General features: G+C 40.4%; 1 pseudogene; it reads left to right on the top strand.

Moving 5' to 3' along the window:
* The first annotated feature begins 420 nt into the window (after positions 1-420).
* LOC129053582 (zinc finger protein 285-like) lies at positions 421-10,424 on the top strand (annotated as a pseudogene).
* Positions 10,425-12,339: the final 1,915 nt, after the last annotated feature.

The following is a 12,339-nucleotide window of genomic DNA, read 5'->3' as shown; positions in this document are numbered from 1 at the left end:
GTGCAGTGGTGCAAGCACAGCTCACTGCAGCCTCTGCCTCCCAGGTTCAAGTGATTGTCCTGCCTCACTCTCCTGAGTAGCTGGGATTACAGGTGCCTGCCACCAAGCCCAGCTAATTTTGTATTTTTAGTAGAGACAGTGTTTCAGCATGTTGGCCAGGCTGGTCTAGAACTCCTGGCCTCAAGTGATCCACCTGTCTCGGGTTCCCAAAATGCTGGGGATTACAGGCGTGAGCCACCATGCCCAGCCCTGAGATTGCTCCCTTACTCAGCAATTCTGAGCCTTTTTTCCAGCGTAATTCAGATGTAGGTTATGTCAGTTCATTCACAAGTCTGAGAAAAGGAAAAGAATGTGCAGGTTTTGAGCCAAAAGCTTGAGGAGAGAGATAGGAGTTACACAGTGGTCTGAGATTGAGGGACTGGGGACAAATCTAGGGAAGTCTTGAGGAGATGGGAGTGCAGTCTTTTCAGAACAAGAAGAGACGATATCTAGGGGGAGAAGGAATTATGAGAAATTTGTACAGATAAGGAAGGAACCAATGTTCATTTATAACTTGTTGAATCCATGATCTCATGGATTCTTTCTTCTTTGCAGTTCTGCTTTTCCAGAATCCTGCCCTTTCCAAAAGGAAGATGGTATGATTAAGTTCCAGGTAAGTTAAGGGTTTCTTTCTCTTTAAATATACTGTTCATTCTGAGGAACCAGACACTTCTGTTTTCTGAAAGGAGGTCAGCATTTTTTGAGTGACTACTATGTATTAGGTACTTCATCTTGCTCATAATGATTTTGTGAGGCAGGTGGTTTGACTCCCTTTATAGAAGTGAAGAAACAAACTCACAGATTTCAAGATGTCTACTTTGGTGCTACTCTAAGTGTGGTTCATGCACCAGTACCAGTCCATGAACTGCTTATCACTACCCCATATGGAAAAAAGAATCAAGAGAAAGTTCAGAAATTTTTATAGCAATTTGGTGTTGCCACAGCATCTGAGTGCATGGGCAGCATATACATGACTATACTATAAATGTCACTGGTCTCGTTCAGTAAGTAACAAGATTTGAATGGGTATGTATTGGTCAGAGTTCAACCAGCAAGGCAGAACCAGTAAGACATATATATTAAGAGATTTATCATAAGGAATTGACTTAGATGATTATGGGGGCTAACTATGCAAGTCCAAAATCCACATGGCAGTCCCTCAGGAAGGATGGCCAGAACTCTTAGACACAGACTAAAGCCGCTGTCTATGGGTGGAATTTCTCCCCCTCCCAGGGAAGCCCCAGCTCTGTTCATAAGACCTTTCAGTTTTTTGAATCAGACATACTCAGATTACTTAGAATAATCTCCCTTAAAGTCAACTGATTATGGACTTTAATCACATCTACAAATTATCTTCATAGCAATACCTAGATTAGTGTTTGATTCAATAACTGAGGACTGTAGCTTAGCCAAGTTGTCACATTAAAAAGACCATCACAGTGTGGGGGAAGGATTTTCTTTTAATCATGAAAAAAATTAATTATGAAAATACACAAAAAGAACAAATGGTTTTATGAGGCTCCATTTGTAGTGTCCTTCATGCAGTTTCAACGATTAACTTTTTGCCAAAGAGATTTGCTTAATCTCTTTTTCAGATTTTTCTTTCCCAGAGTATTTTAAAGAGGCATGTTATTTTACACTGTATTGGTTTTTCTCTGAGCACATCACTTTTGTATAGTACCTTATTATATATGCAACTAAAATGAATGAGCTCACACTTTTATCCTTCTGCCTGGAAACGATCTTGCCCAAGTCCAAGATTCATTAGGTACATTTTCTATCTTCTAAATTACAGCAACATTTTACCAAGTGTTCACCACTACATCACCCAGGTCACCATTTTTCCAGCCTCCTGTAACACTGTCCTCAATGGCTATGGCCTGGATCTAAAGCCAATGCCATGAATATTTGGTAGCACTCTGCTTGTTTTGGTTAGCTTGGGTGTGTCCCCATAGTGAAGACAGAGGGACAAGAGAGCAAGTGAACTCATGAGATCTCTCAAGGCCCAGGTTAGAAATGGCACATTCTCACTTCTGCTTCATTTTGGTAGCCAGAGCAAGTTACATTGCCAAGTCAAAACTAAAGGGGTAAGAAAACACACTCTGGTCCTTTAGTGGGATTGGTGAGCATGGAAGAGGATATTTCTAAACAGCGATCTAATTTACCACATTCTCTATGTATTTCAGTATATATTTCTGTAAAAATTGACTAATGAGATAATCAATAATTATTTGGTATTATCTAATACCCAGACAATAACCAAATTTCCCTGATTATCTCAAAAAAATTTTTAACAGTTGGTTTGTCCAAATGGAATCTTACCAAGGTCTATACTATCTTATAGTTGGCTGTTGTGTCTCATAATCTCTTTTAATCTAGAGAAATCTGCCCCTCTACTTTATTCTCTCCTGCTATCGACTTGTTGTAGAAACCAAGTTTGGTGTCCTGTGTTCTTTCCTACATTTGGAATGCATTTGTTTGCTTCCTTTTCATGTGTTTCAATGTGTTACTCTATCCACAGTATTTCTTGTAAGTGGAAGCACCAGATGCTTGAATCGATTCAGGTTCAAGATTTTATAAGAATACTTCATAGATGGTTATACAAGAATGCTTCAGAGAGGAAAATATTTATAGATTTTTGCAAGTGTTTATTCGTTGAAAAATTTGGTTTCTTAATATTTTGGGGCTGTCCTTGTATCTGCATCCTATGACAATCGCTGCCTAGGCTTCCTACAAGGCATCCATCCAGCTACAAGGGTGGTGGTGAAGTGAGTGTTTTGTTTTCCCAGGCTCTATAGTTGAAGCAGAGAAGGTAGAATGGGGTGTAGCCTGGGTGAACCTCTATCCTTAACCCCTTCTCCCTACATTTGAACACCCCAAGTAGACTTCAGGGTATCAGTATTTCCTGAATGATTAACTCCAATTCAATTTTGTTGCCTCGCACAGAAGAAGGCATACAGTAGTGTTACTGAGAGAGTGATGCTATTAGGACAACCGTGCTGACTCCCCTAGATTTTGTTTTTAATCATTGTCAGATTTTGGTAATTGGACAATTGTTAGGAACATATTCTTTGTGAAGTCCTTTGTAACGGCTTACAACTTTCGTTTGAAAGCTCTGCGTTATTTAGAGATGCAGAGTCTATTGAGAGAACATATCTGTAAATACTTAACTCTGAGCAGTGTGATATATGCAATATGCAATATGCAATATTTACATAAAATAGAAATATTTTATGTAAAAATTGGTTTCTTGATTAGGAGAGGGTTATTAATATCCGATTATTCCCCACATCCTTTTATTTTGAGAAATTTCAATTTATCAGGAAAATGAAAGAATAGCATAATGTGTAATCTTCACCTAGATTCACCAATTGTTAACAATCACCCACAAACATATGCATAATATACATATATACACACATATCTATATTTTATTTTGATGACCCAGTTGGGGATAAATTGCAGGCATGATTATAATTCATCCCTAAATATTTCAGCTTGTATCTCCTAAGAGTAAGAGCATTTTCCTACATTTCCACATTACTGCTAACATACTCAAGAAATTTCACATTGATACCACCATTTTTTAATACCTAGTTGATATCCAAGTGTTCTTAATTATCCTAATAATCTCCCTTTTCTCTATTGTGTTTTTTGAATCTAGGAGCCAGGCTTTTAGTTACCCTGTCTTCTTAGATCCTTTTAACATGATAAAAATAGATTAATCTGCCATGAAAAAGTGAAAATACCAAATCTTGGTGTGTGATGAGAAATGAAATGATGGAACAGTACTAGACTTGTGTATCGGCACAAAACCTTAGTATAGATTTATCTGTGCCTATTTCCTGGGCCGTATTTTATAATTTGATTAATATTGTCCTTTGGGAATCCCTGATACAATAGGATTAATGTCCTTATGAGAGAGCCTCAACAGAACTTTCTCTCATTCTCCCTCTGCCATGTAAGGACATAGTGAGAGGACAGCTGTCTACAAGCCAAGAGAAGAAACCTGAATGAAACCTATCTTGGTGGTACTTGATCTTAGACTTTCCAACCTCCAGAACAGTAAGAAATTAGTTTATTTTGTTTAACCTAATCAGACTGTGGTATTTTATTAAGGCAGCCCAAACAGACTAAGACCAGTCATTTGTGTGGATGATTGGCATGGCATATGGTTGATGTTTTAGGAAAAGGTGACATTCAAGGACATGGCTGTTGTCTTCACCAAGGAAGAGTTGGCTCTATTGGATAAACCCCAGATAAACCTGTACCAAGATGTGATGCTGGAAAACTTCAGGAAACTCATCTCAGTGGGAGAGTAACTGAGCATCAGACCACTGGGCCTGTGTCCTGAAATCATCATTTCAAACCAGATAGAAAACTCCAGTTAGATCACAAAGAGAAACTTTGACCACTGGAAAGAAAACTCCTAAGAGATGCATGTGCAGGTTAGAACCCTGCAGTTAATGAGTTTTTACAGATCAATGTGAGGATCTGGTCCCTTGTGATGGGTTTGTGAGGGAGCTCTCCCAAAATCTCATACACCTGGCCTGTGGGCATTCAATGCAGTTAGTAATCCCTCCTTCCCCTAATCACATATTTAGGCTCTCATTCTTTCCTCATATTTCTCAGAATGAGACTTATAAAATTCACACATCATCAAGAGCCTTGATCTATGGGTTGCTTCTGCAGAAAAATCAATGTTTATCAAATGTTTTGGATAAACCAGTGTTAAAGGAACCAAGGGAGAACTTTGGTTTGGTTGGCAGTTACAATAGCCAACACTTACTGGTACATAGTAAGTGTAATCTAAGTGTTGGCTTATTAGATTACTTTTTGATAAATATCTAACCTCGTTTTCATTTCTCAGAGGTTCATATACAGTTATGTGTTACCTAAGTTTAGTTTATGAGATAGAGATATGGTTTGGCTATATCCCTACCCAAGTCTCAATTTGAATTGTAGCTCCCATAATTCCCACATGTTGTAGGAGGGACCTGGTAGGAGGTAACTGAATCATGGGGAAGGAGTCTTTCTCTTGCTGTTCTTATGAAAGTGACTAAGTCCCATGAGATTTGATGGTTTTATAAATTGGTGTTCTCCTGCACAGGATTTCTCTTTGCCTGCCGCCATGTAGGATGTCCCTTTGCTCTTCCTTCACCTTCTGACATGATTGTGAGGCTGCCACAGCCACATGGAACTATGAGTCAATTAAACCTCTTTCCTTTATAAATTACCCAGTCTTGGGTATGGCTTTATTAGAAACATGAGAATGGACTAATACAGATAGTTACTGTTATTATCCCCATTTTATGGACGTATTACTCTGTTTTCACACTGCTGATAAAGACATACCCGAGACTGGGCAATTTACAAAAGATAGAGATGTATTGGGCTTACAGTTCCTCATCCCTGGGGAGGCCTCATAGTCATGGTGGAAGGTGAAAGGCACATCTCACATGGTGGCAGAAAAGAGAAAAGAGCTTGTGCAGGGAAACGCCCCCCGCTTTTTTTTGAAAGAGTCTGACTCTGTAGCCAGGCTGCAGTACAGTGGTGCTATCTTGGCTCACTGCAACCTCCAACTCCCAAGTTTAGGCAATTCTCCTGCCTTAGCCAACCCAGTATCTGGGAATACAGGCATGCACCACAATGCCCAGCTAATTTTTGTATTTTTTAGTAAAGACGGAGTTTCCCCATGTTGGCCAGGATTGTCTCAATCTCTTGACCTCGTGATCAACCCACTTTGGCCTCCCAAAGTGCTGGGATTACAGGTGTGAGCCACTGCGCCCATTCAGAATCTCCCTTTTAAAAACCACCAGATCTCATGAGACTCATTCACTATCATGAGAACAACACAGGAAAGACCCGCCCCCATAATTCAATCGCCTCCTACCGGGTTCCTCCCATGACACATGGGAATTGTGGAAGTTACAATTCAAGATGAGATTTGAGTGGGGACAAAGCCAAGCCATATTATCCCATCCCAGCCCCTCCCAAATCTTATGTCCTTACATTCCAAAACCAATCATGCCTCCCAACAGTCCCACAAAGTCTTAACTCATTTCAGCATTAACTCAAAAGTCTGCAGTCCAGTGTCTCATCTGAGACAAGCCAAGTCTCTTCCATCTATGAGCCTGTAAAATAAAAAAAAAAAAACAATATATTTACTTCCTAGATACAGTGCAGGTACAGGCATTGTGGAAATGCAGCTGTTCCAAATGGGAGAAATTGGCCATAACAAAGGGGATACAGGCCTCATGCAAGTCTGAGATCCAACGGTGCAGTCAAATCTTAAAGCTCGATAGTGATCTCCTTTGACTCTATGTCTTGCATCCTGGTCATGCTGATGTAAGAGATAGGTTTCCATGGTCTTGGGCAGCTCCATCCCTGTGGCTCTGCAGTGTATAGTCTCCCTTCCGGCTGCTTTTGTGGGCTGGTGTTGAGTGTTTGTGGCTTTTCCAGGCACACGGTGCAAGCTGTTAGATCTAGCATTCTGGTGTCTGAAGGACAGTGGCCCTCTTCTCACAGCTCCACTAGGTTGTTCCCTGGTAGGGACTCTGTGTGGGGGCTGTGACATGTGGGAATTATGTGACATGACACCTGGGAATTATGGGAGTTACAATTCAAGACGAGATTTGGGTGGGGACACAGCCAAACCATATCAAGGGATGAAACAACTGAGTCACTGAATTAATAACTTTCCCATGATCACACAGCTTATAAGAAGAACTAGGATTTGAGCTCTCCTAATCTTGCCCTAGGTCCTGTGTTTTTAATAAATAACCTCGTGAAACCAAAGTGTAATCTGTAGACACAGGACCTTCTACATAAATCTGCATATCCCTGCAGTTGTTTCTCAAACTGCAGGATAAAACCCTCTTGGTGAGTCCTGAAATCAAATTACTGTGTCATAACTAGCAATTTTTAAAAAGCAAAAATAGATTAATAGAACAGAAAACAAAAGAATTTATCAAAGTGCATTACACATCGTATGTAAGTATCAGCTGATAAAACTTCTGTTTTAGTGAGCAGTCTGCGTTGATGTTCGTGCCTATTCCTACTGAGTCACAATGCTGATTTTATTGTGGGTTACAATCAGAACAAATGGGAAACCACTGCTTAAAGCCCATTTGGGGCAGCTCATGGTCTCCCTTTCCCTGATACTATCTTATAAACTAAAGTCACTTTCAATAAAACAACCCAGAAAGAACCTTAAACCAGAAGCAGTATCCAGTGGGACTTGACCATGATATTCATGCCATTTTGAAACCCATCGTAGGGTCCCAAAAATATGATCATCCTCTTCTGCCTCAGCCCCCTGTTTGTTATATACCACAGTCTTGTTTCCCTGGGTGCCAGGCCATTGACAGTGCCACAGTGTCTGTTCCCCATTCTCATAGACATGGCTGTTTGAGATTCTGCAATAACTTAAAAGGTCAGAACTTAAGGAAATGGATTATAGGATCTGAGTGCTCTCTATCTTTTCATGAAGACAAAGAACCTAGGGGAACATAAAAAGGATGTCTCTTAAAGCTTGTCTCAGAGGTTTACATATGCATCCCTGCACAATGCCAGGACCATGTTTCACAAAGTTTATCCCTATTTCAATCCCCATTGCCTTTTTATCCCCATCCCCTTAAGGCTCACCATGTACAGTTGTGCAGGTTTTACACAAACATACATGATAGTCCTCCATATGACAGTGATATGAAGGAAGGGAAGCCATCGGGAGATAGGACTTGCTTGTTTCTGAAACCTGTTGTGACACTTTGTGTCCCTTACTCTGCCCAACATATAAAAAACACTTCATCAATATGTATTATTTCTATACACACATATACTACATAAAATGGGAGCCTTTCCCATACCTTTTGTAGCAAGATTATTAAAGTCTTTTTATTGACTACTCTTATAGCTGAGAGGTGAATTTCTTCCTTCATAAATTTTTCCTAAGGTTTCCTTTTATTCTTTTTTGCTGCGTGGGGGTGGAAAGGGCTTGCTCTGTCACCCAGGCTGGCATACGGTGGCACAATCTTGGATCACTGCAGCCTCTGCGTCCCAGGATTAAGCAATCTTCCAAACTCAGATTTCCAAGTAGCTGGGATCATAGGCAAAACCGAGCCAATTTTTAATTTTTTTGTAGAGATGAGATCTCACCATACTGCCCAGCCTGGTCTTGATCTCCTGAGCTTGAGTGATCCTCCCACATCAGCCTCTTAAAGTGTTGCTATGACAAGCATAAGCCACTGCACCTGGCCAAGATTTCTCTTAATTTCCCTACAATACTTGATTTCTAATTGGCAGCTCAGGTTAGAATTACTGTGGATCTAAGTATTTCACATGTCAATAGAAGCGAGGGACAACTTCCCACCCCATAATATTTCATTTTCTCAAAACCTCTGGACAGGTGATTCACAAATTCTCTTTCTTCTAATGGGAGACGGGATTAAAAACAACATTTTGAATCTTCAGGAAAAGGGGTTAAATTACCTTTCTCAAGAAGTGCTTCATTGCTGGCAGATTTGGAAACAAAGGATCCAGGATTTAAGTGTGAGTCAGGATTATATCATGAACCTTAAAGAACAATGTTCCCCACATTTAGAAGATGTTTCCGCCTGTGATGAGTGGGCAGGCATTTCTCTTCAGATTTCTGAAAACGGAAACTATGTAGTAAATGCCATTATCAAACATCAAGATATCACAGCATGGCAAAGCCTGACACAGATTCTTACCCCAGAATCTTGGAGGAAAGCCAACATAATGACCGAGCCCCAGAAATCTCAGGGAAGATATAAGGGAATTTACGTGGAAGAGAAATTGTACAGACGTGCTCGGCATGATGACAGCCTCAATTGGACCTCACGTGATCATCATGAGTCCCAAGAACGTAAAGGGGAGGACCCTGATAGACACCACAACTGTGGGAAAAACTTGAGTATGAAATCAACAGTTGAACAACATCATGCGGCCCATGTTTTACCACAGCCTTTCACATGTAATAACTGTGGGGTGGCCTTTGCAGATGATACAGATCCTCGTGTCCATCACAGCACTCACCTAGGAGAAACATCTTATAAATGTGACCAGCATGGAAAGAACTTAAGTCAGAGCCAATATCTTATCGTTCATTGTAAAACCCACTCAGGAGAGACTCCCTATGAATTCTACGAATGGCCTACAGGCTGCTAACAGAGCTCAGACCTTCCCAGATGTCAGAAATTCCCCTCAGGAGACAATCCCTACAAATGTAAAGAATGTGGCAAGGGCTTCAGGTGCAACTGTTCCCTTCACAACCATCATCGAGTCCACACAGGGGAGACGCCCTACAAATGCGACGTATGTGGGAAAGCGTTTGGATTTATGTCACTTCTTTGTATTCATCAGGGAGTACACACAGGGAAAAAGCCCTACAAATGGTGAAGAGTGTGGGAAGGGCTTTGAACAGAGCTCCAACCTTCTTATCCATCAGAGAGTCCACACTGGAGAGAAGCCTTACAAATCCAGTGAGTGTGGCAAGTGCTTGAGTTCAAGCTCCGTTCTTCAACTCCAATGGAGGTTTCACACAGGGGAGAAACTTTATAGGTGTGGTGAGTATGGAAAGGGCTTCAGCCAAAGTACACAGCTTCACATTCACCAGAGAGTCCACACAGGGGAGAAACCATAGAAATGCAATGTGTGTGGAAAGGATTTTGCTTATAGCTCTGTTCTTCACACTGATCAGAGAGTTCACACTGGAGAAAAACCATATAAATGTGAAGTGTGTGGAAAGTGCTTTAGTTACAGTTCATATTTTCACTTCCATCAAAGTGACCACACCAGAGAGAAACCATATAAATGTGATGAGTGTGGTAAAGGCTTCAGCTGGAATTCAGATCTTCATGTTCATCTCAGAGTCCACACAGGACAGAGGCCCTATAAGTGTAAGGCATCTGGTAAGGGCTTCAGTCGTAATTCGCACCTCCTTGCCCAACAGAGAGTGCATATAGATGAGACACAGTACACATATTGTGAGCATGGCAAAGACCTTCTGACTCATCAAAGACTACATGAGCAGAGAGAAACATTATAAACGTAGTAAGTCAGGGTTAAATTAGGAAAACAGAAGCCACACTGTATTCCAGATAATAGAAGCTTACTCAGCCTGTGGGAGGGCTGGGGGAGCAAAAGACAGGGACACTGCCATCGATAATGTCAGCCCACAGCACTGGAGTGTGCCAGGCAAGGCTTGTGGATTTCAAGAACTTCTGTATGCTACAATGGCAAAGTAGGTTACTCCTGACAAATGGGTGGTTTGTGGTAGTGTTTGTAGTTAGAGGTCAAATTTCCATTAAAGGGTGTGTCCAGAAAGAAAATTCTAATTGGGATGATTATGGTAAGGTCTTCAGTTTAGCCAAAGTCCTTAGATTTTTTGTAGTCCCCAACAGAACAATACTCTCTGTATGAAGAACCTTCCAAAGTGTGCTCAGAAATGAAACCGGTGCTCTTACTATGAAAGAACATTAGTACTCAGGTTTTCCATGAGATTCTCTGCACAGGCGAGAAGCTCTACAGAAGTGGCATTTGAAGGGTGTGGCAAAGGCAGTGCTGTGTTTATCACACTGGTTCTATTTCCTTCCAAATAATAAGACTCTATTTCTCAGTAACTCTTGCAGTTAAGAGTGTGCCCATGTTTGAGTTCTAGCCAATGGAGTGTGAGCAAAAGTGATACAAACCACTTTCAGGTCTAGCCATTATAAACAAACTCAGGCTTCTCTATCCCTGCCAAGGTGACCTTGGAGGCTGCTTATTCCAGACTGGGTCAATAGAAGGTCGCTAACTGATCTGTGTTGGATTTCTTTTTAGAGTAAGAAATAAAAATTCATTGTGTCTCACCACTGAGATTTTTGGTGGTTTATTTGTTACTGCAGCATTGCCTAGGCCATCCTGACTAGCATGGAGGGATTTCATAGCAATATGTTTCATTGTCATACAGAATGTCAAACATATTGTTATAGCAATATGTTTCATTGTCCACATACAGAAGCAACATCGTAATTCAGAGTTCAAAGCTTTTAGGTCTTTAAGGCTTGATGTGGCAGTGCGACCATCTAAAATGGTATGGATGGGACTTCTCCAGTGATAACCTTCATTCTTTGGTGTGTACACCAAAGAGAATTGTTCAAGATGATATAACTGTGGTAAAACTTTACTGAAAAGTACAACCCGCAGATGTAAGAAATCTCATACAATAAAGAAACCCTGTAGTGTGGGAGCTGAATAAATTTGTCAGCTCACACCTTAAATGCGATTAAAAATTAACTAGAATAGGTGTTCTGTGGTTAGTCTTAATAAAATTAATTGAATAAAACTAACATTTACTAAAGTGAGCAATAACATGTAAAAAACCAACAGTGTTCATTGCGGACTGATGCAGTCTTCTTCTCAGCAGATTTGTATAATAATGGGTTTTTAAAGGATGCTCTTTCTGTCAACTTCCTCCGAAAACAGTCATTTAATGGGAGATAATAGATTAATTCGAGAGGAGATCTCTTTGCTTTTTTTTTTGGAAACTGGGTATTGCTCTGTCACCAAGGTGGCTGGAGTGCAGTGGCCTGATCATGGCTCGCTGCTATAGCCTTGAAATCCTGGGCTCCAGTGATCCTCGTGCCTCAGCCTCCTGAGTAGCTGGGACTACAGGCATATACCACAATCTTCAGCTAATGTTTTCTTTAAAAAATTTACTTGTAGAGATGGGGTCTTGCTTTGTTTCCCAGGTTAGTCTCATTCTGGTTTCAAGTGATCCTCCTACCTCAGCTTCCCAAGGTGCAGGGATTACAAGTGTGGGCCACTGCACTCAGCCCACAATGTCTTTTATTTTTTCTTCAAAAACAATGTCTTTTTTTGTTTTAATTGATTTATAGGTTTCTTCATTTGGATCATGGTTTATTCCTAGTTTTTCCTTCATTACATTTTTCTGCCAGTTATAGTTTGTAAATAGAATAGCCATTCAAGTGCAAATAAAACCATCCCTGAAGCATCATTTTCTTACTGATAAGGTGGATAAGAGTGAAGTATTTTAAAAATTCTGTGTCAGTAGAAATGAGGAAATGAGTGTTCTTACATAAGTTGGTGGGGAAAAAAAAACAGGTACAAAGATTCTGGAGAGGATCTTGTCTATATGTATCAGATGTACAATTAGCATTGTCTTTGAGCCAATGATCCTGTTTCTCAGAATGTATTTTTAGGATGTAATTACATAAGTGGAAAAATATGGTTTCAGAAAGAAATATATTCTAAGAATTTTGCAATGAGAAGACTGTA

This window comes from Pongo abelii, chromosome 22, assembly GCF_028885655.2.
Source record: "Pongo abelii isolate AG06213 chromosome 22, NHGRI_mPonAbe1-v2.0_pri, whole genome shotgun sequence".
Taxonomy (NCBI): Eukaryota; Metazoa; Chordata; class Mammalia; order Primates; family Hominidae; genus Pongo; species Pongo abelii.
The sequence above is the reverse complement of the archived record's forward strand: the minus strand, read 5'-3'. Positions and strand labels throughout refer to the sequence as shown.